At 36.0% G+C, this 26,156-nt stretch overlaps 1 long non-coding RNA gene across 5 annotated transcripts; it reads left to right on the top strand.

Annotated features, from left to right (window-relative positions):
* The first annotated feature begins 197 nt into the window (after positions 1-197).
* LOC146481832 (uncharacterized) lies at positions 198-25,815 on the top strand. 5 transcript variants are annotated; one of them, XR_014864308.1, is made up of 10 exons: positions 198-412; positions 512-580; positions 3,065-3,196; positions 3,403-3,582; positions 7,497-7,626; positions 8,655-8,740; positions 9,382-9,447; positions 10,137-10,230; positions 24,791-25,644; positions 25,681-25,734. It is a non-coding gene; the product is annotated as an uncharacterized LOC146481832 (long non-coding RNA). The 5 variants fall into 5 exon arrangements; XR_014864307.1 differs by having other exon boundaries at positions 199-412; positions 7,491-7,626; positions 25,707-25,815; XR_014864305.1 differs by having other exon boundaries at positions 199-412; positions 7,491-7,626.
* Positions 25,816-26,156: the final 341 nt, after the last annotated feature.

Here is a 26,156-nt window from a genome sequence, read left to right as displayed (position 1 = left end):
TTCCGTCCGATTATAAATGAAATTTCTCTCGATGGATTTCGATAGAATTAAGGTTCCCGCCAAATGACTTCACTGGATTTGGCAAGATTTCCATACAGCCCCCTTCGTTAACAACGTATTAATAATTGATTAAAATTAATGCCATTAAAGTCGTACGAAATAACCCAAATTTCTCGCGGGACGTGACGCGGCAGGACGCGGGAAAAATTGAAACGTGCGGGAAAAACTCACATTGCGGTGCCCAGTCTTCTCTCGGGTTTGAAGCGGGTTCCCAGTCTTCTCTCGGTTTTGAAACGCCTGCCAGTTTTAGACCTATCTTGGAATGATTTTAGTTGGAAATTCATCCACTTTGTAAAATGACTGGAAACTGCAATTTCGGTGTAGATTTTCCGCATTGAAAACCAACCAAGAGGTGATCTTCAATTGCAGTCAGTTTTCAGCACATATTTGGTAAAATTTCTTTAAAAATGACTCGCTTGAACGCAGGACGTTTCATCTGTCTCTTTTGTAGGTGAATCTCATTCACGATGAAAAAACTGTTCAGGAAAATCATCAGTCTCTTCATGACACCATCTAAGAGGTTTGTTAATTAGCTCATATGAACTTCGATACATGTATAATTACTCATGTACAGTATAAACTTTATGATTTTAAGAGGACTTATAGTCTATACCTGCCAACTCTCACGCATCATGCGTGGGTCTCACGCCTGCGGACTAAAGACATCGATCTCACGCATCAAGGACAATAAAAATCTCATACCTGACTCACAAATCCGAACGAACTGTTCTTTAACACATGATTACTAACAAAAATTCAATTCAATTTACCCAAAAAAAAGGCGCTAAATGTCGACTTTGTGCCCTGACTGTATCACAACACGCTAAAATTTCGATGTGCCACAAATGCAGACTGCAGACTTGCAGACTTGCAGACCTGCAGACCTGCAGACTTGCAGACCTGCAGACCTGCAGACCTGCAGACTTGCAGACTTTGGATTTTCGCAACTTTGGAATTTAACGAGAATTATGTGCTACATGTAGTGTTGTTGATTCCATGGAGTTTTGCTGATTCACTTGCTCGCGGCATAATATTTACAAGGTGATGTAATCCGCTGTGGAGGCATGTGTTGTTTATGAAATTTTACGAGCTAAAATCTCGCACAGGGATTTTGAAATTCAAACTAACTTTTGCATGGTGACCACTTGAGCAACACGTCTACATAACCTTTTTGGTATTCTAACTTTGAACTCGGATATCTCTATAACCAATCAAAATATCGGCAGCTATTTCGTTCTTGCCAGGCGTTCGATACCCGATAAATTCAATTCAACAGGCCTTGGTCATTTGCGAGTTTACCCGATGGGTGTACATACTTTTACATACGATGTGGTTGTTTCAACATGGATTTTACATGTGAATGTCACAATTGGTTTAATTTACAATAAAATATTGCTCGATCATTTAACACAGCCGACAATGTTTTCTCAAAACTGGCGCACATACGAATTTTATTCCTCAAGGACAACCGTTAGAGTAGTACCAAGCAGACAGCGCGTGATGTGGAATGGTCAAGGTTGCACAATGTTATTTTTAAAATGAATTGGGAAAGGCCAGTATGTTGAGTCTGCAGTCTGCATTTGTCACACACCGCTAAAATTTTCACAAAAGCTTTCAAAAGTCTACAATCCATTGGAATTGAAATTGTTCAAAGGTCTTCGGAACATTTTCAGCAATGTTCAGAAGTCTTTGGAAGTGGCTGGGACATTTCGGAAATTCTGGTCATGACGAGACAAAAATCTTACGCATTTGACTCAGAAAAAGTTGGCAGGTATAGTTATACTTGTATTAAATTCCCAAGCACTGCCTGCCCCAGGACATACACTGTACATAACAACTCAATAACTTCAATATACAGCACTCTTTGATAGCAAAAGCTTTTTAATTTGTTATTATCGATTTTGATCAATTTTTCTAATTAGATTTTGATCTTGAGCAATTGCCATCAAAAATTGTTAGATTAGTTTGGAATGAGAAGGAAAAGCGACATGTAGAGGTAAGGCAGGGTTATACTGGTAATGAGTCATTTCAAAGGGTGTGTACACTCAATTAGAAAAATGTTGTCAGCCAGGCATTGCCAGGCATTACCTCCATCTCACGAAGCTTTATGCCAAAGACCATGATTGTGCGCCAGTACACTGAGCAATTAACTTTGGAAACCCACGTCGAAGATCTCCGGCGTAACCTGCATAAAATGGAAAGAGGTACAAACCATGAACAATGAGATCCGATAGCTTTCTGGAAAGTGTTTGACTTGCATTCTTCTTGTCAGAAAATACAAACATGTGCGGCTTTTGTGGCTTAAAATTTACGTGTTTCTTGCAGACAAATAAAAAAAAAACATGAAATAAACACAAGCTTTTTAGATTGCTCCATAACTCCATCAGATCGCATTGTTTATGATTCACGCTTTTCATGGGACATTTCTTCATTCAAGTGTATCTTGGGGGTATCTTGAATTCATTGTTTGCACTGATAAGCATTTTGATAACAGATTAAAAAAAAATGGATGTTGAATATATTTTTTTTTACTGAGAGGAGCAATGAGCTGAATGTGATGTACTGGAATTAACTACTGTAAGTATTGAAAGTGGACTTGTGGCAAGTCCACTCTCTGACTTACCAATGAAAGTTATCAAAAATCTTTACAACCAGTTTTTATACATACAGTGAAATACTGAATTTTTGAACCTTTGAACCTTCTACGGAAACAGAAAATTTTTGGTTCGAAAAATTGGGAGTTCCAAAAATTGGAGGTAAAAATCTGACCGAAGCAAATCCTTCTTTCTTGCTCCCAGCTCTAGCCTGTCCCTGGGTCCCCTGCAGCTTGTTCACTTGTTGTGTTAAATATAGAGCTTGTTAAGGTGCCCTGTTTAGAAATGATTGGTTAAATAAAGTGATCCAGCTTGACACAGTTTTAGTGTGAAGTAATATATCAAACACAAGAAGGTGTAATCTGTCATATAACAATTCAACAATGTATTGCTTTTCTTTTTTTCTGCAGCAGAGAGCACAAGAAGTTAATTATAAACACCAGAAAAAGGCCAAACAGCATTCCAACAAGTATCTATCCCTAATTATCGACGGTATGGATCAAAGTAAAACCCCCTTGCCACACTGGATACAAAAATCAAAAGTAAGTAAAATGGATAATTTATTGTCCTTGTTGCATTGTTAAGCAGTTCTAACTGTCCATACCTGCCCCTTTTAACTCTCACAAGGCTAAAAACATGCCCCAGTTTGCTCATATTTAATCCTATTCTTATGGTGGCAACTAGGCTGCATCTTCGTTCAAAAGTTGAGACAAATTTGGCTTACGTTTAGAAATTTTATTTCATTTAGCTGGAAGGTGAATGCATTGCGACCAATTTTTGAAGACCCACCTGACTGGGGTCCCGTCGCACAGACACAAGCTGGCATGTTAGTGTTTTGTGGACTTCTTGCGGTGGCCGCAGGTGCCAACCCAACGATCAACAGTACTATTTGATGACATGCTTTTGACATCTTGTACATACATGTAAGGTAGGAATAACAATCCAAACAGCTAGCCTGTCAGCAGGCTATGAAAAACAAACACAGAATGAAAAATGTGATAGACAGGATCGTGTAAACTTAAGCAAGTGATAGATTGTGCAGTTCCAGAAAAAATCCATACCCACCCCATGGAAGGTCATTGGAAATTCCCAGGGGGAGGGAGGTCTTAAAAGTCAAAATTTTAGAAGCATTAAGTATGAAGCTAGACTGGAATTACCTAAGGGGTTGGGGGGTGCAAAATAAAAAACCTCCTTTGTGGGGAGTGTGGATATTTTCTGGAACTGTACATTATTCAAAAGAATTGAATTCAAGAGTCTGTTTTGTCACGATGTAAGAGAATTTGGTACCGTTCCTTGTAAAGGAATGACAAACATTGCTAAACATTTCAAACGCGAGGTTTGTTGTATAATGAGTAAATAAAAGTGTTCTTTCTGCTTTATTTGGTAGAACAAAAAACATTACCCCGTAATCTCTATAAATTTTGCAACTAGATAATTGCTGTCGAGATTGCAAAACTATTTACATTCTTGGGTTCTGCACATTGCTTGTCAAAGCTGGAATTTTTAGGATGGTAAATGTGGGGCGTGAGGGGGTGGGGGGGGGGGCTTCTCTGGATACATTGATTGTGATCACTTTCAACCCTCGAACAGTTGATCTTTAATTATTTTTTTTGAGTTCTAAGTGAACATGTACTGTCATATTGAAAAGTTTCTTTTGAAATGACTTGTTTGAAGTCAGGACACATACAGCTGTAGTCTTAACAGACCTGTCACCTCTCTCTCTCTCTCTCTCTCTCTCTCTCTCGGTGAATCTTGTGCATAATATAATGGTGTCAAAAACTCCTCATGAAATCCATCAGTCTCTTCATAATGCTATCCAAGAGGTTTGTTTTAATTCATAATTAAGAACTGTGATTATTCGTGCAGTAATTCTAGGTTTAAAGATCTTCCAATTCCCAAGGGATTGCATACATTAACATGTCCATAGGGATGTTGAGGTTTCGAACTGATTTGTGCATTAGTGCATCTCGACTTAAAACCTATCTTTTTATGAAGTATTTTTATAGTTTGTAACTTAGTTTATTTTATTCTCATGGTAACGTATTTTCGTTTTCTTTTAAACATATGATTGCAAAGCGCTATTGATCAGCACATGTAAATATGCGCTATATAAATTGGTAAATTATTATTAAATTATTATTATAAGCTTAAAATATTTGGATTGTTTCATTGTTCAGCATTATCAACTTTCAAATGAATCCATTCTGGCGGAATTCTAAAGTATATTTATTTAATGTTTGATTGCTGGTAGTTTTAATGCTTACGTAAATGGGGTTGGGAAGGGGAGGGGGGGGGGGGGCGGGGCGGCGGAGGGTAACTGTATTGTGATGTACCTACACCAGCTCTTTAGCTACACTGCTTAATGTAAACTTTCCATTAATGTCTTGTTTCTGTTTGACCCTGATAGACAGAATTTTTTTTATTTGCTTAATATGTATTGTTGTTCTCATATGAAAATAATGAGAACAACAACAAAATTTGATCAAGCAAATTTAAGAAGACTGAACTACAACAACAAATTACAACGAGTTTGTCTTTGGGTGGAGGGTCGAGGGTTAAGGGTAACTAGTCGAGGGTTGGGGGTAAATGGTCCAGGGTCGAAAAATTATTCAAAATTATTTTCAAATTATTTCTGAACTTCGTCAACTCAAAAGTTCACAGGCTCGTGTTTACTTGAGTTTCCGGTGCCTGTTTTTGCCGAATTTGAGTTTGTCAAAAACTTTTACATTGCCACGGTCTGCCGGCGTGCTGAGCATTAGAATCTGGTGGCCCTTTCAATTTTTATGGTAAAATTATTTTTTTCCGGACCGCGGATTCGAATTATAGCAGAAGATAACGCGAACGCTGAAGATGCTGTTACGTATCGTTGTAACACTCAAGTTTTAAAACAATTTCAGAGCAGAAACCCAGTGTTTTTTTTTTTGTCTAACGATTCACTTGCTTATGAAAAGATTAGGGCCTATCCGCACTAGCAGGCAAATTCGCATTTGTCTTCGTACAATCTGAACAAAAAATTTTGTTGTGACAATTTTTTGTCTGAAAGTTTTTATCCGCACTGAACACTATTTGTAGTCTACAATCTGTCAGATATGTCTACAACTGTAAATGGCGGTGATGTATATGATATTTTGTTCTAATTTATTCTGTTCCGCGCCAAAACAATAATGGAACACGTTCAAATCCTGATCGTTATTGCTTGTATTTTGCTTTTAAATCAAGCTCAAATTGAGGCAGAAAATTAATAAAGCAGTAACTGCTTATGTTGCGCTTAATATTGAGACGTCTAATTCTTCGAAATCAAGTGACCTTGCTTGCGAGTGAACACTGTAGACAACAGAGACGCAGAGGACTCGATCGATTTTGTCGTAGAAGACCGATTTTCTAATATGACCACCACTTTGGTTTCGATTCCACTGTTTAGCATCCTTGTACTTATCCAGCAGGTATTTTATCTTACGCTGACACTTGTCAACTGGGTTTTTCGTACCAAAGTTCAGCTCCAACTTTTCAGCATTCACGTTATCTTCTGCTATAATTCGAATTTGCCAGATTCTGATGCTCAGCACGCCGGAGAGTCCGTGGGAATGTAAAAGTGTTTGACAAACAAAAATATGACCGCAAAATATGACGGCAAAAACAGGCGCCGGCGTGGAAACTGGAGTAAACACGAGCCTGTGAATTTTTGAGTCGACGAAGTTCAGAAATGATTTGAAAATAATTTTGAATAATTTTTCGACCCTCGACTAGTTACCCTCGACCCTCGACCCTCGACCAAAAGGCAAACTCAATTACAACAAAGACTTGACAAACTTAAACAACTTATACTGACTATTCTACTGAAAACAAAAAAAGTTTACTTGATGCCATACTGACTATATTGAAACGAGCTAACAAGCTAGTAACGCGAATGACCATGACAGAAAATGACACAAGACAGATGACAACTGGGTCAGGAATATTTCTTCCCGCCCTTTACACAACACTAAAACCCAGGTGCCCTCCTATGGACTTATATGTAAACACTCAGTGATGCCCAAACATATACCAACTGAGGTTATTGTATCTAGTGTTTTTATCTAGTGTTGAGGCAGTTCTGTCTCATCAGAGAGAGTTATCTGAATCATAACATCAGAAGTAGAATCTAGTCTACTATACAATCAACCTCCCTTACTGACAGTAACTTGACTAAAAACGAACGACAAGCACTTAAACGACTGAAAAATTAATGACAAAAACATCGTCATACTCCCCGCTGACAAAGGATGAGTGACTGTTGTTATGGGCAAGACAGATCACTATGACACACTAGTTAACGACAAATGGACATGCAAATTACTAAAAGAAGACCTGATGCCGGCACTTCAGTTTAAACTTAACAGCAAACTACTTGAACTTAAGAAAATTGACATTATTGACGTACAACATTACAACAGACTGAGGTGCCGCATACCGCAGCCATATAAACTCGACAGACTACCAAAACTACACCAACCTAACATACCTACACTGTATGCAACCCATAGTCTCATTCTGTGGGTCTCCTTTACCAGCTGTCTTTACTGTACTGAATGTCTGAAACCGTTGACAAACAAATCCTGACACAAACTACAGTCTACTAAGAACTGTATTGATGCTATTAAGACGGTACAGATACCTGATGACTACAAACTTGTGTCTTGATTTGAAATCACTGATAATCAGTATTCCATTTCAACTGGCTCTAGACTGTACTCTGGTACATGTACCTCCATCAAGAACTCTACAACAAAATTGACACTGCCTACAGATAACTTAATGGACTAAATTAACCTCTGCCTTACTTCTACTTACTTTCAGTACAAGGGCAAGCACAACAAGCAGTTACACAGAACAGCCATGGGCTCACCAGTTTCCGTTGGTGTTAGTAGCAGAAATTGTTATGCGAGGAACAAGCCCTTGCAACTTACAAACGGACAGTACTGCTCTGGTTACGGTACGTAGACAATACCTTTACAGCAGCCATAAGTTGGTAATATGTGTTAGTAAAGCAAATGAAAATTATTTTTAAAACTCTTTTACAGCAGTAGACAAAGACAAAATTGTCGATTTTCATGAACACCTTAACAGACAGAACACTGACATACAGTTTACTAAGGAGATAGAAGAAACAACAACAACAACAATTTATTTATAAATTCAGATTACATAAGGGGCGTAGTTACCTGTGACATCAACAACAAACTACGTACTACGGTTTACAAAAAACAAACACATACTGACAGACTACTAGCCAAGACGAATCATCCTACATCATCCTTATCATAAAAGTGAATAAAATAGAATTAAAAATATATCTCGAGGTTAAAATTGACTAGTTTCCAATGTTCAATCAACACATTGTAATCGCAAATGATCCAGTGTTAGGTTGTTCATGAAGAATGGTTGACCATAGCTTCAAATGACACAGTTTTGTGTGAAATAGCTCAGTATGATGTCGAATGCCACAGCGTCACAACAGGTCAAGGATATAACATCTATGGTACAGATCAACACAAAATTGCTTAGTATTGCATCAAACGTTTCAGTGTTACAGCTAGGAGTTTAGTGATAAGCATCAAATGGTTGAGTCTTACTCTTAAATAGATTACAATGGGAAATGGCTAAGGATGATATGAATGACCTAGCATGGCGTCAGCTAGGGCCACCAAAAAATGCAAAACAAAGCAAAATGAAATGTACAGCCAAACGTGAAATGGAACAGCTCTCTGTTGGGGGCTTGATATCAATTGGAACTTTGAGCACAAATGAGTAAAATGGACAAAAGAAAGGACAAATAGTTAGAAAGAGGTTAGAGTTATCACTGACAATTCTCAACTGTATGGCCACTTTTGTAGTAGGATGTGTATAGAATATTTTAAAAATGTTTTGTTGTTGAAATTTCATCCATTGAAATTTTGTTATTTATTTTTTCTATTTATTGAATTTTTATATTTATCTTTTATTTCATCTTCTTTCATGCAGGCTCATCAAATAAATACAAAGAACCTTTAGATGTCCTGAACAAAGAAGTAAAAATTTAAGGCAATCAGCTGAAATGAGAAACAAAGGTAGGGGAACTTTAATTTAATTTATAATTAATTATAAATGAAGCACAGCAAAAGGTTTCTGACAAATCCATATGCACGCAACATTCCCGAGTGCTTTATTGTTCAAATAAACAAAAACAGTCAAAATCAGGCAAAACTATAAAACAACAACTTACAACAAGTCTAATTATTTTCAAGGACATGACAACCTCACAATCAGGGGTCAAAGGCTGTGGAAGCTATTAGGATTGAGCCAGTGTCTATGTGCCTGATAACATACAGTAGATCTCCATGACTCAAATAAAATAAAAAACTATAATTTTCAGCTTACAGAACAGTCTGCATTTAGGCTGCACTTTAAAGACTACCTTGACATCATTAACAAAATAGCTCATTGGCGCTGCTTATACCTGTGTTCAAGCACTTTTAATTACATGTAATACATGTAGGTTAGGGGTAGGCCAAGCATTTGGCTGAGAGATGGGTTTTTTGTCCTTCAAAACAAGATTTATAGTAAAGTCCAAATTATCCAGAGATGTGCCATGTCACTTAACCCTATTTTCAAATATCCTGCAGGTGATAGTTGGATCTTATTTTTTATTTAAAGTAGAGTACACTCTAGCATTCATGTCTTAACATAGTTGTTATTTCGATCTCTCCAGGTAAATGCCGGGCGTAATATAGACGCCTGGAAACCATCAACCTTCAAGAGAGCATTTGTTTATGAGGTGAGAAGGGGTCACAAGATTTCCCAATTATGGCACTAATTATGATAAACCTAATGATGGCTGTTTTAAAAATATCCAGTGTTCAAATAATTTTGTACTTTTTGTATTTTGTTAGTTGTCCCAAGAAATTTTGACAAGGATTGAACCCTCAGTTAAAATTTTTCAAGTTGGTTGTTGTTGTTGTTTAACTGCAAATCAACCACTCCAGTGACAGTGGGGCTTCTTGATCGAGGCACCAACTTTAGTTTTCGAAATTAGTGGGGTTTTTTTAGAACTGCAAAACACTGGTTTTGTGTTCTTCATTTTTTCACTTAATTTTTTTTAAATTTTACCATTCACGTCAAAAGTGTACATGGATCCAATGACTAAATGCTATTAAAAATTTTATTGTCAGTGTCAGTCAGTGTATTGTTTTAGAGTTGGTACCTCTTTAGGGTAAAAATTGTTCTGACCCTGCCTACAAAACAGAATTCTGGTTTTCAAAATTTCTGATGACCACCCCAATCACTTAACTTTTATGTGGGAGTCCTCTCTCTCCCCACCCCCCCCCCCCCCATTCTGAATCTGAGATTTTCAAATTTGTTTTGTTTTAACTTCATCTATTAATTAAAAGGTCTTGAATTAATGAATATTTTTCTCTATTTATTGAATTTATATATTTATCTTCTATCTCATCTTATTTCGTACAGGTACACCGATTAAATGCAAGCTGGAACCTTTAGATGATATTTCAGGAACAAAGAAGCAAGATTTTAAGGCAATCAGCTGGAACGAGAAGCAAAGGTAGGGAAACTTTAATTTAATTTATAATTACTGATGAAGCACAGCAAAACGTTTCTGATATATCTGTATGCACATGTCTCTGAGTGCTTTATTGTCTAAACAAACAAAATCAGACAAAAGTATAGAACAACAACTTACAACAAGTTCAACGATTTTCAAGCCATGAAAGCCTCACAATCAGGAGAGTCAAAGCCCGTGGAAGCTATTAGGTTTCTGCCAGTATCCATGCACTCGATTACGTACAAACATTGTACATTACTCAAATCAAACAAAAAACTACTGACAACTTTCAGCTAACAGGATATAGTCTGCATTAAGGCTGTACTTTAAAAGCTGCCTTGACATCATTTACAATGCACTAACTGGCTATGCTAAGACATAAGATTGTAGCTGTGATCAAGCATTTCAATTGGTTAGGGATAGGTTGAGTATTTGGTTGAGCAGTGGGGCCTTTTTTCCTCCAAAACAAGATAATTAATTTTATAAAGAACTCCAGGATTGTGACATATATGTCAGCGCGTACTGGATGTGAACATTAATTTTTCTAAAACCAATTAAGATTAAATTTTTGTATTTCAAGATATTGCATGATGTCCAGATAGAATGATTGAACTTTGAGACATAAGGAACATTAGGCCAGTACCGTACGTTTGATAGGTTTGTTTAAGTATCATGAAAACTTAGCAACTTTGGTTAAATTAAGCAAAAAGTATTACTTCAGTACCAATTTGTAATAACTTTGGCATCAATTAAGCAGTGATGTTTCCATTGTCAGCTAAAAGTTTGGCTTTTTGGTATAGTTTTCATTTGTTCCATTTACACAATGGTGGATTGACTATTTGACTGTCTGAATATACATGTAGTGTGGAAGTGAATCAAAGAGACTTGGTTAATTTCATTAATTTTATAGCTAGTTCATTTGCCTGCTGAAAGTTTAAGAGAATGCTAGCCCCATGGCCGCATGTCTACAACTGAGACAAATTTTTCATTTAATTATATTATAGGGGTATCAAATGGTCTTTGCGAGCATGCGAGCACTGCAGTTTTTTTTGGCGAGACAGTTCTTTTAGCTAGTTACAATTTGCCAGCTGAAAGTATAAGAGAATGCTAATTCCATGACTGTATGTCTGCAGCTGAGACAATTTTTCATATAATGATATTATAGGGGTATCGAATGGTCTTTGCGAGCATGCGAGCATTGCAGTTTTTTTGCGAGCAGGAGCAATTGTCTTGCGAGTAGCAAGCACTTCAGAAAATACAACTGGCAAGCACCGAGCATTTCATAAATTTTCCACTAGCAGCAAAGCTTAGATGTCTGAGTGACACCACCACAATACACAAGACTTAAATTTCATCTTATCACAATCCTGGTTATGGTATGTGTTAACTTATGTTATTGTTGAGTGCTTTCAACTGAACGTGACAGCCAGATTCAGTGGAGTTCAGTACCACGCATTTATTTCTGTACCAAAAAACTTACAAAGCACGTTTTACGAAATTTTGAGCAATCGAGCAAACTTTAACCAGAATCTAAGCATGCGAACAGTTGTGAAAATTTTCCGAGCATGAGCAAGTGAACACTCATTAAATTTTTCCAAGCAAATCAAGCAAAGGCCAAATTTTGTGAGCACTAGGAAATTTTAAGGGACCATTCGATACCCCTTATTATGATGTCTGTAAATTGTCTCCATTTCAAAATCTCATTTTGTCATGATACTTGACTACAGAAAATATATGATGTTGCATAAAAAACATATGGAGTGCATGCGCCATAAAAATACAAATAAATCAAGTAACTGAATAATACCACAGGACAATCAAATCCAATTTTTTCTTCACATTAATTGAATGGCATTTTAGCCCAGAAATGGAAATATTTTCAAATTATTTTGACCATCTGCTCCTCTGCATTTTTGAGCATTTTGTGTTGGACTCTAACTGTTTTAAAAATAGTATGTAGGTTGATTCTTTCCACTTCATTGCCATAAAGAGACAGTGAATGAATGAATGAATGAATGAATGTTTATTTCCCATAATTATAAGTAACATAAGAAGTACATAGTGCAATTTACATTGAAGTCGGGAGGAAAAGGTGCAAGTAAAATTATGTAAGTTAACGCCTATATCATAATCATTGAAAGAGAAGGAATTGCTTCATTTTCTTTTTGAAAACATGTATAGAAAGAGATCGTTTTATTTCTAGAGGAGTTTTGTTCCATGTATCAACTATCTTACTTCTTAAAGAGTATTTTCCATAGTTAGTTCGGTTAAAACACTTATGTAGATGTTTTGAACTCCTGGTATTATAATCATGGACTTGCGTGTTTTCAATGCAGAGGTCACTGAAATAGGTGGGTAACGATTTACTGATAAGACTAAAACTGAAAGATCCGATTAGTAGGTCATTAATTTGGTAAATATTTAAGAGACCCATCTTTATAAAAAGAGGAAGAGATGGTGCGGTATATGGAGAGAATGTTATGATACGTAGTGCTTTTTTTTGTAATTTGAACAATTTCATTAGCCTTGTGGGGTAATTATTTGCCCAAACGGTATTTCCGTAATGCAGGTAAGGGTAAATCAAACTATTGTATAATATTTTCAAGAGTACTTGACTGACATAGAAGCGAATCCTACATAGCATACCGGTGGCTTTTATTATCTTCTTAGTGATATAATCAATATGATTCTTCCATGTTAAGTGCTGGTCAATTATAATTCCTAAGAATTTAGTTTTATCTACTCTCTGGATCTCCTTATTATCAAGCTTAAGAGTCAGTGCTTTTTTTAACTGTTTCTTTGCTGTTCTAAATATTATGTAATTGGATTTTTTTATGTTGAGTGTAAGTTGATTTAGTGTTAACCATTCTTGAACATAAACTAATTCCGCATTTATATTACACTCGAGTTCATTTATGTCTTTACCTGAGCAAAACAGATTAGTATCATCTGCAAATAATATAGTAGATAAATTTTTGGTAAAATTGTTTAGGTCATTAATATAAATTAGGAAAAGTAATGGTCCAAGAATAGATCCTTGTGGGACCCCACACGTAATTGCCATTTCTGTTGATCTGATTTGATTATATATAACAATTTGTTTTCTGTTGGTAAGGTAATCTTTTATCCACGCAAGACAATTTCCGCGTATACCATAGAAAGAGAGCTTCTTTAGAAGAATATCGTGATTTACTGTGTCAAACGCCTTTGATAAATCAAGAAATATACCAACAGTGAACTGGTTATTTTCTATCCCTTGTGTTATTTTATCAACAAGTTCAATTATTGCATAATCAGTAGTGCTTTTACTTCGAAATCCATATTGATGGTCAAATAAAATTTTATTTCTATCTACATAGTTCATTAATCTTTTGTACATCAGTTTTTCTAGTATTTTCGAAAAACAGGGGAGAACAGAGATTGGTCTGTAATTTGAAAATACATTTTTATCAGATGATTTATACACCGGTGCTACCAAAGCTACTTTCAATTCATCTGGGACTTTACCAGTTGAAAAAGTAAGATTAAAAATGTGAGACAGGGGTAGAGATATGTAAGGGGCGACATGTTTAACTACTTTGCTGTTTATGTCATCAATACCACAACTTGATTTGTTTGCCATTTTATCAATTTCTTTGTTTACTTCAGCACATGTAGTGTCATGTAAAAACATGGAGTCACAATAATTTCCCTTTAGAAATTTGTAAAATTCATCCGAACCGTCATCAAATTTCATAGCTAGATTAGGCCCAACATTTACAAAGAATTCATTAAATTTATTTGCAATCAAATTAGGATCACTGATTTCATCATTTTCATTGTTCAGAAAAGAACTGGGAAGAGAGTTATATGATTTTCTATTACCAAGTAATTCATTAATAGTATTCCACGTCGATTTTATATTAGTTTGTCCTTGACTGAATTTTTTACAATAATAATTCTTTTTAGCAATTCTGATTAGATGATTCAATTTATTTCGATATAATTTATAATCATGTTCATTTTTTAATGTCGGACTCTTTAAAAATTTATTATAGAGTAATTCCTTGGTTTTTGAAGATTTTCTTAAACCTTTTGTTATCCATAAATTGTTATACCTTCGTGTACCTATACGTTTAGTCATTTTAACTGGAAAATGTTTATTATAATGGTCAGAGAATTCAGCGAGAAATGCTTTAAAAGACTCCGCCGGGTCATTCTTAGATAACGTGGTTAGCCAATCACAGGTTTTAAGACAACTAGAGAATGAATCTAGAGATTTCTTATCTATTATTCTAGTTACATAACTACCTGATTCAGAGCTCACAGTATTAATGTGCATCTCATGCTTCGTAATGGTGAAAATAGGTAGATGATCAGATATATCATTAACCATGATACCACTTAGGTGTTCAGTGTGACTTAAATTGTTAGTGAAAATGTTATCTATTAGTGTTGCAATAGATTTAGTTATCCGTGTTGGTCTTGTAATTAGTGGTATATAACCCGATGATGAAAATTGATTAAAAAATAAATTTGAGAAATTACATTGATCATATTTTAGAAGATCAATATTGAAATCACCCATGATGTAGCATGGCTTATTTCGTTTATCCAATCTTGACAATACGATTTTGAGGTCACTTTCAAAATCATTAAATATGTTATCAGGAGGCCTATATATGACGCCAACAATTATGTTTTTAGATTTCTCATTTAAAATTTCAATAAAGAGATACTCAATGTTACTGGCGCTGTTTTCAATAGTTAAGTCATTTCTTATTTTAATATTTAAATCATTTCTTGAGAAAATACAAATCCCTCCCCCAATTTTATTTTGCCTATTAAACTTAGTCAAATTGTACCCGGGGATCAAAATATTGCTGTCATTATCGTTTAGCCAAGTTTCAGTAAGTGCTATAATAGAAAATGTATGAGTCAATGTTTGTAAATAATTTAAAAAGGCATCAAACTTATTCCTTATACTCCTAATATTTAAATGTAGCAATGATAGCGCATTATTTGTGTTATGTCTGGAAGTGATTGAACTGTTAAATTCCTCTGTGGAATAGAAATTACAAGTCTTAACGGGGTTATCATCTGTAAAATTTCTGTCATTATGGAAGAACGCTTCCTGTTGCTGCTGTCCAAACGGGTTAAAGATAAGATTGTCTAGTCTGTTTCTTTGATTTCTTAACATGGTTCTAAGTTCATTTCTAGTTGTTCCAAAATTATTCTGTAAGCTATCATCATCAAGATTATTAAAAGGCAAGCAACTATCCAAACACTGATAACATGTAAACACTTCATCACTGCTGGGAAGAATAGCTAATCGCAGACAATGCTTATTGTAGTGGTAATCATTAAAACAGATGGTACATGTTATTGACCTTTGATTATGATTCACTTCATATCCACACAAGTTACAAGTTTTACTCTCTTTCCTCATCGCAAGTTGGATAATTAGTTATTCTCAAGCGAATCTTAGTAAATTTTGGAACGAAAAGAGATAATAATTATGGTCTAATACGTGCTTAAAACACTTATCTTTGTGGATAAGATCAAACATCTGACCCTGCTTTCAAAACGGTCCCCTATAACGCTGACCATTCAGGGCACGAAATTAACTTTTTTCTTAAGGAGACATTTGGCTCCTAAATATTCCAAAGTGGTCGCCAAGTCCAAAAAGTTAGTAGCCATTTTTTTCCAAAACGAAAACAAAAAATATTGAAAATGCGTTATCATGGATGACAATATCAAATCGATCGTAAGCTTTCCTAGCATTAGGAATGCCTGGACGGTTTTGTTGATGTCTAAAGAATAGCAAACGACAATTCTGGTTACAGTAAAAAATGAACATCACTAACATTTCATCACATGGCAGTGACATGGTAAGTTTTTTTTTTAATTTTTGGAAATTATTCAAAATTTACAGTTCAAAATGAGCTCAACAGCCACGAGCAAACGCAAGACTCATTTTCGTCTCATCGTCCACCAAAACTAACGAAACAACATTGGAAAGACAGTTTCCATCAGCAGAAGTAATTGTAGCTGCTATTTCTTGTCGTAAAGGAATATCCTCTAGCACCAGGGACATTGCCAATTTGTCTTTCGGTAATCCCACGTGGCCATGGAGCGGCACTTTTTCTTGTCGGCATATGTTTCTTCCACGACCCGTGCGAATTCCAAAACCTCATCCTCGGTCCTGGTTGTACGCGCACCAATATTTGAAATAAATCTTCCCGATCCTCGTCGACGCTCATTTTAAATTTAAATCACTTTCATTATGAAAGTCCAAGCGAAGGAATCCGCCATCTTGGATTTTCAGAGATCTCATGCGGTCATGTTCTAAGCTCACAATATGTACTGTTAGCAAAAGGGACATTTAAATGCACAATATACAGCGTAGCGTCTAAATTATCCAAGATGGCGGATGTTGACGGAGAGTTCGTGACGGTTTTGCTACAAATAAACCTCACCATTCGCACCGATTGTTTTTTCGAGCTTTATTTTATTGCACAATACATAAAAGTAGGATAAAGCAAAGGGCTCTGGTCGCCAATGTGGTGACTAACTTTCGAATCTTGGTCGCCAACACGGAAAACTTAGGCGCATTGGCGACTGTATCAGGCGCAATTTCGTGCCCTGCCATTGATGTAAAGTTTGTCCTTGACTAATTTTGCAGTGTTTCCATCCTGTTTAGCTTTCTTCATAATTGGGTACAGTCGTTTTCTTGTTTCAGCAATCTCCTTTGGGAATTGCTCCACGATGCCTATCCTGGTGCCCTTGAGGAGGTATGCAGATTTCCTGACATACTCCTTATCTTGGTAACGTAGGAATTTTACGACAATCGGTCGTGGTTTGCCGTCATCTCTCTTTCCTTCGATCCTGTGTGCTCTTTCAATTTCAATCTCTTGGTTTTCGTCTATTTTCATCTTAACTGAAAATAAATCGCGTACTGTTTTAAAAGGATCTTCCTTTTCCTTCTCTGGCAGATTGTAAAGAACCAGATTACTCCTCATTGAGCGCGCCCTGATGTCAACAATCTCGCTTTGCAACTTTTCAGTATGCGCTTCAATCGTAGCTACTTTCTTCTCCAGACTCTTGATTAAATCACTGTGCTCATTACGACTCTTGATTAATTCATCTGCAGTATTATTGACGAATGTATAGGACTCCTTTAGTTCCTTAATGTCATTATCGACACGCGTCAGATGCTCTTCGATGGTTTCTAATTTGTCTAATTTTCGGTTCATTTGAGCAATCTCCTCCAATATTTTGCCGAGCTTTGATTCCTCCTCATCGTTAACTTTAAGTACCTTTGGGCTGGGCTTCATTGGGGTACTTGCAACAGAATTATTGAGATCTTTTGCGGTGCGCTTAAATTTGCTTGCCATACCTGATACCTGATACCTGATATAAGGTACAGTATATACAGTAGATTTAATTAGGCTCGTAAGGGTTTTCCATTGTTGTAGTGTTTGTGAAATGATGAAAGATTAAAACAATGCACATCTGATCATGTGGACAAACTATAAACAGCTTTTAACTCAGTTGTTGGACAATACTTTTAAGCTAGTGCTGATGATCGCAGTTACCATGGCAACAGGTCAGCTGTACAAAAAGGACCTCTAAAATTATCTCAAAAACTAAGTAGGTTATCTGTTGGAAAGCACTCTACATTCTTTCACTCCTCTGACAATATGACAAAAACTTGTCCAGTAGATTTTGTGTTATTTTCAAAAATGGCATTTTTCACATGCAGAAAATTCCTCTGGAAAACTTTCTCCCAAACATTTCTATTTGAAGTAGCATATCGAATGTTGCATGCATGCAAAAAATCAAGATAGGTTACTGTGCAAAATTTTGAGATAAATACAAATGATTCTACAGTAGCAGCATAATTTATTTCCAATTCACACAATTTTATGCTGCATTTCCCCTTTGGTGTTCTGGACACGTGACTTTTGATAGACATTTTGATTTATTCTGCTGACATGTACATCTTAGGTATGGTATACGTAGGTGGGTTACATGCGCTCTCGAGGCTAAAAACCCTTTTGGGCCTCCTAAAAGGGATCAATCAAGGTTGTTTACAAAATCTTACAATCTGAATGTAAAATATTTAGAGCAAAAGAGTTATGGAATGTGCTTAATATGAAACTTTAAGTCAAATTTTTGTACTCGTCTATTATTTTTATCTGTCACGAGTTCAAATTGTGGTGGATCATGTCTACATCAAGGACATTAAGTTGTTGAGTTGAAGATGTGATTGAAGCATTTTTTGGTTCTCGTTTCAAATTTTAGGATATAATTTAAAAATTCATAGTTTTCAAATAAATGAAACATTTAAGACACTTGATTGACGTACTGATTATCCATGGACTTAGTTTTTGGCTGACCTTAAATTAAGTGATGAGGAACAATGGGATGTGCTTTTATATATACCTAGTAGGTCTATCGTAAACAACAAGTCTCAAAAAATATCATCTGGGTCTTAAATTCTCCCAATTTAAAGTTATTGTCTTGGATCTCGCACTTGCTTGAATTTGGACCATCTCTAAGTCTTGAAGTTTGAATATTCGAGACTCGAAGTCTTGAGGTATAGAATGGTCTATTGAAAAGGACCAGTCTTCAAAAAATATTATCTGAGTCTTGAATTCTCTCGATTTAAAGTTAGTGTCTCGGATCTTGCGTTTGCTTGAATTTGGACCATCTCGAAGGCTTGAATTTTGAACATTTGAGTCTCGAAGTCTCGAGGTATAGTATGGTATATTGAAAGCGACGAGTCTCCAAAAAATAACAACTGAGTCTTTATTCTAGCAGTTTAAAGTTAGTGTCTCAGATCTCACGCTTGCTAGAATTTGGACCATCTCAAAGTCTTAAATTTTGAATATTTGAGTCTCAAAGTCTCATAAGTCATCAAGCAAGAAAAGAAAGGTTCTAGTGTATTTCTGTGGGAAGCAATGAACAATGAACACATTCATGAAGAATTACAACCTTCTTTTTGGTAATATCGACTTGAAAATTGTCCAACAATCAGAATTTCGCAAGAGTCTCAGGCTCATATATTTTAGGGTAAAGTCATGGGCTCAGAGATTATGGAAACAATGAAGTCTTGGTGTCGGATTTTAAAACAAGGGTCTTGCAGTCTCTGATTTACCATTCTATATCCCTAATAGTCTAAGAGCTTTTTGTGTAATTTTGCCTGTCATGAGTTCAAATTTTGCCAGATCATCTTTATAGCAAGGACATTATATTAAATTATTAAGTTGAAGATGTCATTGAAGATTTTTTCCTGTGGTCATTTCAAATTTTGGTTTATAAAAATTTGCAGTTTCAGTGAAATATTTATGGCAATCATTTGACTTATTTTATAAATTATCCATGAACTTATCTTTTGTCTGATCACATAACATGATGGATAGTTTTATTCAGTCATGATTTAAAGACATAATTAGTCAGGTACACCTCCTTTTTGCCTTCTCAACTTTTGGCCACTTCTGAGTTTTTAGTTCAGTGTATGAGCTAAAGTTAATTTTCAGTTGATTAACATCAGTTCAAATTTAACAGGTCATAATATTACCGTATTTATTCAATTAACTGCCCTGGGTGTTTATTTAATTTTGGGCCCATGAGTGTGGGTGCTTATTCAAGGGTGGGCACTTATTATTTCCCCAACATTTTCAGCAAGTGAGGATATTTTAGAGAATAACAAAAAGAGAAAAGGGATAACACGTTTATTTCACTTCACAAGACAAAACAAAGAGCAAAAGTTAACATGATCAAGTCATAAAAAATATTTTGGGGTGGGTGGGTGCTTATTAAGAGTGGGTGCCTATTCGAGGGTGGGTGCTTGTTAAGTTTTGGGGCTTTCCGGGTGTGCGCCTATACGAGGGCGAACGCTTGTTAAGTTTTGAGGCTTTCAGAGTGGGTGTCTAGTCAAGGGTGGGTGCTTATTAAGTTTTTAGGCTTTCAGGGTGGGCGCTTATTCAAAGGTGGGCAATTAATTCAATAAATACAGTATAATTATAGTTTCAGTGAGAAGAATTCAAAGGTGATATAATTTTTCTATAACAAAAATGCTACGTTCTCAAATCAAACCTTGGTCAGTATTGCATTTCAGTACAGATGTATTGAGGTTCAGAAATGATTTGATAGTCACAATTTTTGCTGTCTGTCAGTTGTCCATTCAATAACCGACACAGTTGTGAGATTCTGTTAATAATCAATATTGAAATGAAAAGGAAAGTTGTAGGTCAAATAATTGCCAAGGGCGATTTGTAAGGTTCAGACCATAATCATTTTGATCTATCAATTATTATTACAAGACTAGAGTTAACTAAGAAAATTAAAGCAGGCCAACAGAGTTAGTCAGTAATGATGTCAAGGTTTCATTTGGAAGGATTCAGCATTTCATCCACAGACTCAAAAGTGTGAACCACCTTGTACAGCATAATAAACAGCATCACAGGAAAGTACTGCTCAGTAGCTTTCATTTGAATACTCAAACTTGAGGATTTCATCCGCAGACTCCAAATTTAGAACCACCCAGTACCACATAACAAACTGCACCACAAGAAAGTACTGCTCAGTAGCTTTCTTTGAAATAATTGAACTTGAGGATTTTGTCCGCCAACTTCAAAATTAGAACCGCCTAGTCCTTGGACAGCATAAGAAACAGCACCACGGGAAATACAAAGTACTGCTCAGTAGCTTTCATTTGAATATCCAAACTTGAGGATTTCATCCGCAGACTCACAACTTGTACAGCATAACAAACAGCACCACAGGGAAATGCTGCTCGGTAGCTTTCTTTGGAATAATCAAACTTGAGGATTTCATCCGCTGACTCCAAATTTAGATACGCCTAGTCCCTGTACAGCATAAGAAATAGAGCTATAGGAAATTAAAAGTACTGCTCAGTAGTTCACACTTTAGGATTTCATCCACAGCCTCAAACATTAGAATCACCTTGTACAGCATGATAAACAGCACCACAGGAAAGTACTGCTCAGTAGCTTTCATTTGAATGGTCACACTTTAGGATTTCATCCACAGACTCAAAAATTAGAATCACCTTGTACAGCATAATAAACAGCACCACAGGAAAGTACTGCTCAGTAGCTTTTATTTGAATACTCAAACAGCACCACAAGAAATTACTGCATGCTCACTAGCTTTCATTTGAATAATCAAAGTAGAGGATTTCATCCGGAGAAACCAAATTTAGTACAACCCTGTACTGCATAACAAACTCCACCACAGAAAAGTACTGCTCAGTGGCTTTCTTTGAAATTATTAAACTTGAGGATTTCCTCCGCCAACTGCGGAGTCCTTGTACAGCATAACAAACAGCACCACAGGAAAGAACTGCTCAGTAACTTTCATTTGAATGATCACACTTTAGGATTTTATCCATGGCTCAAAAGCTAGAACCACCTTGTACAACATAACAAACAGCACCACAAGAAAGTATTGCTCAGTAGCTTTCTTTGGAATAATTAAACTTGAGGATTTCATCCGCCGACTCCAAATTTAGAATCGCCTTGTCCCTGTACAGCATAAGAAATAGCGCCACAGGAAATTGAAAGTAAAGCTCAGTAGCTTTCAGTTGAATGATCTCACTAGGATTTCATCCACAGCAAAACTTAGAACCACCTTGTACAGCATAATAAACAGCACCACAGGAAAGAACTGCTCAGTAACTTTCATTTGAATGATCACACTTTAGGATTTTATCCACAGGCTCAAAAGCTAGAACCACCTTGTACAACATAACAAACAGCACCACAAGAAAGTATTGCTCAGTAGCTTTCTTTGGAATAATTAAACTTGAGGATTTCATCCGCCGACTCCAAATTTAGAATCGCCTTGTCCCTGTACAGCATAAGAAATAGCGCCACAGGAAATTGAAAGTAAAGCTCAGTAGCTTTCAGTTGAATGATCTCACTAGGATTTCATCCACAGCAAAACTTAGAACCACCTTGTACAGCATAATAAACAGCACCACAGGAAAGTACTCCTCAATAACCTTTTTTCAATTATCACACTTAACGATTTCATCCACACACTCAAAGGTAGGAACCTCCTTTGTATAACAAAACGTTAGATCACAGATATGAAAATGAGACCCACATCTTAATTAGAACCAAAGAAACGTTTCTTTCTTACTATGTAGTATTGTTAACTCGTGAATGCGCGCATGCGCAATGAACGAGTTATAGCGATAGCTGACTCTCGACTTGGTCGGTCGATCAGTCGATCAGTCGGTTTTGTCGTTAACTTTCGGGCGTGCGCAGTGAATGAGTTTTAAATTCAATTAGTGGAAAAAAACACGCGAACATTTGTTGTTCATGGCGCATCAGGAAATTCTTATTCAATATGTAGAGAATAATTTGACGATCATTTAGTGCAAGAATGGAGATTTTTCGTTCAATCTGAGCAAAGTTTCAAGTTTTTTCAGTTTTTCAGAAAGTCCGGGGTCGTAAACTCAATTAGTGAAAAAAAAAAAAACGTGAAAATTTGTTTCACGACGCGTCAGAATTCTCTCATTCATTCTGTAGAGAATAATTTGACAATCATTTTAGTGTAAGAATGGAGATTTTTCGTTGAATCTGAGCAAAGTTATAGGATTTTTTCGTTTTTTTCTACGAAGTGCGGTTTCTTTCAAGAATTAAAAATAATTTAATTTAGAAATAATTTAATTAAAAAATAATTTAATTTGTCAGTTTTCACGCGAAAGTGGAACGTGCCATGTCACGCATCATTGACGTCGTAAACAAAATTATGCAAATGAACACTTTAAGATCTTGTCAGCTTTCATAGAGGTTTCAAAGGGAAAAAATGTTTCATTTTCGAAATTTACAACTGGTAATTTATGGGAAAGCAAAAGGACGCGGTCGATAAATAATTCTTATTTAGCAAGAGCTTGTCATACTTCATTATTTTTACTTGACGATTGCGTGGACTGAACTCCAAAGGAAAAATTTCACGCATTTATGTCGGGCATGAAATGTAATGCGATACTTTGTTGAACATATTTCCCTTTGTGAGATCGGCTTGCCCTACAGTAATTTTGTAATTTTAATTCCCAAAAAAACTTCACTTGCCGGGCAAGTGATGGTCAGAATCCACTAGCCCGATCGCAAAATCCAGTAGCCCCGGACTATCGGGGACACGAATTTGCATGACGTAGCCGCACATGGCGTGCTTCTATGAACTTTGAAAAAAAAAGAGACACGTGATTTTTTTTTTTTTAATCGGCGCATCAAAATAATCTTATTAAATCTGTAGAGAACAGTTTGACAATCATTTTTATAGTACAAGAATTGTTATTTTTCGTTACATAATCGGGCAAAGATATAATTTCTTTTAGCTTTCAAGGAAGTTTCCGTAGCCGTCTAAATTTCAATTACTATGTGTCATCTGCATTCACGAGTTGGCTCACAGGAGCCTTTGATTTTGTTCACACTTGCTATCGGTTAAGCGACACTGAATTTGACAATCTGGGTTTTTTTTTTAATTTCTCGATGAATTACTCAGTCATTCGGCAATTTTTGCAGCTTACTCAGAAACCAGTTATTAAATTTAAAAGGTTTAAACGTTCCATTTAAATTCAATCTATGCTGTGGGCATCAATTAATTTTTTTTCTTTGTCTGCTGTGAGATTTAGCCGGTTTTGGGACAACTGTTTTTTCCTATCGTGTTTCTGTCGTCGTTTCATTTGGCTTTTCTACACGAAGCCTCCGTGGCCTAGTGGATAAGCTTGCGCTTCTTGACTTAAACACATGACAGCCTATCTCTCTGCCGTTGTTTAATTTAAGCTGTGTTATGACTTAAGACGAATGGAGTGGAGGGGTTCCAACCACCAGCCGGCCGTTTGACTTCTTTTTTTCTTAAACTTAGATTTGCGTTTTTCTTTCTTTTTTTTTTTTTTTGCGAAGATATGATTTTTGAAACCAGGAATAAGTATTTTTTTTCTTTGATTTTTTTATTGGTGCACAATTTGTTTTTTTTTTTCTTCTTCTTTTTTTTGGCACCAATTTAAAAATTAAAGTTAAAAAATTGCTAATTCCTTGGTAAAAAATATCTTCGGAAAAAAAAAAGAAAAAAGAAAATCTAAGTTTAAGAAAAAAAGAAGTAAAACGGCCGGTTGGTGGTTGGAACCCCCCCTCCCCATTCGTCTTAAGCCGCAACACAACTTAAATTAAACGACGGCAGAGAGATAGGCCGTCATGTGTTTAAGTCAAGAAGTGCGCGCTTATCCACTAGGCCACGGAGGCTTCGTGTAATAAAGAGGGGTCAAATTTACCTATAGGTTGTTTCTGGGTCTATTGTTCTCCCGGTCCTATTGTTTCCGATATGCTGATTAGCGTTAATTAGTCATATTTTATTCATAGTCCGTAGAGAATTTTGCACGCTTTATAACAGAGAAAACAAAGAGACGAAACGAAAACAACATTTGCTATGAAAAATTATCCTTGAATGTCAGGTTATCTCAGCAAATTTTTCTGCAAAGCGCTCAACCTCAAAATTTGTTTTTGAATCGTGTCATTTATTTGGAGTTAATTTCTTTCAGTTGTGCGTCCATCTCAAGTTGGAGCTGAATACAGGAAGAAGAGGAAAGATGGAAGGAATGAATGTTGCCTTCATCGCCGTAAATACGTTACTGTTATTTAGATTGCGCGTAAATAAGAAGTTCCAGTGTAAAAAGAATCAAAGCATTTTCGGGTAAAAAATTCAACATTCAAGAAAGTTATAGCGGATTTTAGCAAATGTTTTGTTTCCGATAATAATTCAAGAACGCTTAATTTTAAGGGGACTAACTTTTTGGTCCAAGCATACATTAGAGACGGACTCGTTTAGAAACGCAAGATGCAAATCTCGCAGCCAGTTATTTTCCGCAAAGTTTCATGTTGTTTGTATTGTAAAAAGTGTTAATTCTTTCGCCGGACTCATCTGACTACGTTCAGTGTTAAAGTTTACGTTATTAGCTCGGGAGGTTTCTTGAAGACGTGTTTTGCTTACCCAAACCGTAGCGTTGAAAAGACTTGAACATTCAAAGGTCGTGGACTAAACTTAACTTTAAACAACAGCCTATGTTCACGCAAGTTGAATTTTCAAGTCTTTTCACCGCTTTGGTTTCGGTAAGAAAAACAAGTCTTGAAGAAACCTCCCGAGCTTATAACGTAAGCATTAACACTGGACTTAGCCAGTTGAGTCCGGCGAAAGAATAAGGCTCTTTGCAATACAAACAACATGGGAAATTACTGGTTGCGAGTTTTACATGAAACGTTTCTAAAGGAGTGCATTTCTTCCACCTAACAGACGGCACACAGTGTAGATGTTCTTTTTCCCCAATTCGTAACTGTACACAAAAATTAAGAAGAACAAAGTTTATTTGGATTTAAGACTTCACTGGATTAATACAGTGTTCAAATACTACTATTTTGGAAAGTTGGAATACAGTGTTCAAAACTACTGTAATAGTACAGTGTTGAAAACTACTATTTTAGAATGTTGGAATACAGTGTTCAAAAACTACTATTTTAGAATGTTGGAATACAGTGTTCAAAACCTACTGTAATAGTACAGTGTTTAAACCTTCTATTTTAGAATGTTGGAATACAGTGTTCAAAAACGACCGTAATAGTACAGTTTTAATACAGTGTTCAACTACTATTCTAGAATGTTGGAATACAGTGTTCAAAACCTACTGTAATAGTACAGTGTTCAAACCTACTATTTTAGAATGTTGGAATACAGTGTTCAAAAACTACTATTTTAGAATGTTGGAATACAGTGTTCAAAACCTACTGTTTTAGAATGTTGGAATACAGTGTTCAAACCTTCTATTTTAGAATGTTGGAATACAGTGTTCAAAACTACTATTTTGGAAAGTTGGAATACAGTGTTCAAAACCTACTGTAATAGTACAGTGTTCA

Source organism: Pavona decussata, unplaced genomic scaffold (assembly GCF_977016875.1).
Source record: "Pavona decussata unplaced genomic scaffold, jaPavDecu1.1 SCAFFOLD_48, whole genome shotgun sequence".
In the NCBI taxonomy this organism is placed as follows: Eukaryota; Metazoa; Cnidaria; class Anthozoa; order Scleractinia; family Agariciidae; genus Pavona; species Pavona decussata.
This window is presented reverse-complemented; position numbering and strand designations above follow the sequence as displayed.